This window comes from Ctenopharyngodon idella, chromosome 17 (genome assembly GCF_019924925.1).
Source record: "Ctenopharyngodon idella isolate HZGC_01 chromosome 17, HZGC01, whole genome shotgun sequence".
Taxonomy (NCBI): domain Eukaryota; kingdom Metazoa; phylum Chordata; class Actinopteri; order Cypriniformes; family Xenocyprididae; genus Ctenopharyngodon; species Ctenopharyngodon idella.
Window position 1 is genome coordinate 24,644,029 of NC_067236.1, and position 2,210 is coordinate 24,646,238.

General features: G+C 56.2%; 1 long non-coding RNA gene across 1 annotated transcript; it reads left to right on the top strand.

Annotated features, from left to right (window-relative positions):
* Nucleotides 1–251: 251 nt before the first annotated feature.
* On the top strand, nucleotides 252–1,824 carry LOC127498226 (uncharacterized). The gene is made up of 3 exons (XR_007925832.1): nucleotides 252–1,432; nucleotides 1,487–1,567; nucleotides 1,622–1,824. It is a non-coding gene; the product is annotated as an uncharacterized LOC127498226 (long non-coding RNA).
* Nucleotides 1,825–2,210: the final 386 nt, after the last annotated feature.

The following is a 2,210-nucleotide window of genomic DNA, read 5'->3' on the forward strand; positions in this document are numbered from 1 at the left end:
TAACCTTTATTTTTACAAGTGTATAGTAGGTGAAAACAGTATGTAAAAAGAGTAAAATGTCCAAATTCACAGTATTCATAAAACAGTTGGCGAAAAGTGGATGACTTTATTACTCCGGTGAGATTCTGATGTCTGCATGAAGTGATGCAACTGACATTGGTATGGTAAGTCACATGACAGCATGATGACATGATGACACATGATAATGACAGCATGATGGATGTAGTATGTCCAGATTACATTTATACTAGTATTGCGTAGCCAGACCTCCAGAAAATCTGGAATCCATAGCGGTTTTCATTGGCCAAGGAAGAGGCCATCTTACTGACATGTAAATCAGCCAATCATAACCAAGAGTCATGTTTTGGGGAGTGAAAATGTAGTCAATGTCTCTACAATAACAGTCAAGCATGTAAAACTCTTGGACGTATTTTAAAGAATCTATGCCGTGAACTTCACATACTTTTGGAAATGCTGATAAGCATCAGATGATGACTTTGAAACTCCCAAAGTGTTTCCAATTTTGTGTCTTATACATCAGATGTTCAGTGGGCGTGGCGTCTGAGGCTGTGACTACATTCTTACTACACACACATTCATACTCCACAAAATGCTTTTTTTTTTTTTTAATGTTCATAAAGTACTTATTCAAAAGAGGTACCTACTCAGTATGCGATTTCGAACGTAGCTGTAATGATGGGTCGAATGCGTGAGGATCCATTTGCAGCTTGTTTATTAAAAGTACTTACAGAGTAGACAGGGGCAAAGGCAGAGACACAAACAGGGACAGGCAATGGTCGAGGCAGGCGGCAGACAAGCAGAGTCCAAATAACAGGCAAGGATCAGGGCAGGCGGCAAACAAACACAGTCCAATAAACAGTCCAATGGCAACAGAAATACAATCCACAAGAAAACGCTCAGAAGTGATCACCGGGGCAAATCAAGACTTCGCCAAGGGTGTGTGTGTGTGTGTCTTAAATAGTCCAGGTAATGATCTGCAGGTGTGTGTGGCAATTGGTGATTGGTGCATGTGATTGGAAGGGAGGATTATGGGAAGTGGAGTCCAGGAACTGACAGGAACAGACAGTGATCGTGACATAACGCCCCCCTTCCGGAAGGCGCGTCCTCGCGGCGTAAATGGCACAGATAGGGAGGGGGGGGTGGGTACATTGGAGACCTGTTGGCAGACGGGAACGGGGTCTCCAATGCAGGTCCAGGAACTCGGGCAGCCACGGGGGGTCAGGTGCCACGGGCAGCCACGGCGGGTCAGGTGCCACGGGCAGCCACGGCGGGTCAGGTGCCACGGGCAGCCACGGCGGGTCAGGTGCCACGGGCAGCCACGGCGGGTCAGGTGCCACGGGCAGCCACGGCGGGTCAGGTGCCACGGGCAGCCACGGCGGGTCAGGTGCCACGGGCAGCCACGGCGGGTCAGGTGCCACGGGCAGCCACGGCGGGTCCGGTGGCTTGGGCAACCACGGCGGGTCAGGTGGCTTGGGCACCCACGGCGGGTCAGGTGGCTTGGGCAACCACGGCGGGTCAGGTGGCTTGGGCAACCACGGCGGGTCAGGTGGCTTGGGCAACCACGGCGGGTCAGGTGGCTTGGGCACCCACGGCGGGTCAGGTGGCTTAGGCGGCCACGGTGGGTCAGGTGGCTTGGGCGCCCACGGCAGGTCAGGGTCCGTAGCCGGCCACAGCAGTTCACAGGCGGTTGAAGACCGTGGGCGTGTAAGGTCCCCACCCGCAAGCTCAAGCAATTCGGAGACCGCTGATGATCGCGGCCGTGCAGGGTCCCCACCCACAAGCTCCCCACCCTCAGGTATATGGCCCCCCCCCAAAAAGTTCTTGGGGAATTCAACGGAGGCCGTGGCGGTTTCGTGGGCGAGGAGCTCGGGTGGCGCCGGCAGGGCGAGGAGCTCGGGTGGCGCCGGCAGGGCGAGGAGCTCGGGTGGCGCCGGCAGGGCGAGGAGCCGGCAGGGCGAGGAGCTCGGGTGGCGCCGGCAGGGCGAGGAGCTCGGCGACGGCCTCCGTGGCCGTATCAGGAAGAGCGGGCTGCTCTGGGACGGCAGCGGACCGCTCTGGGACGGCCTCCGGGCCTACAGCGGGCTCTGGGAAGGCCACCGGGCCTTGAGGGATGGAGGAAGCCTTCTTCCTCCTCCTCCTCCGTTTACATGGTTGAGGCGGTGGCTCTATGCCTACCTCCTCTGAGGGCG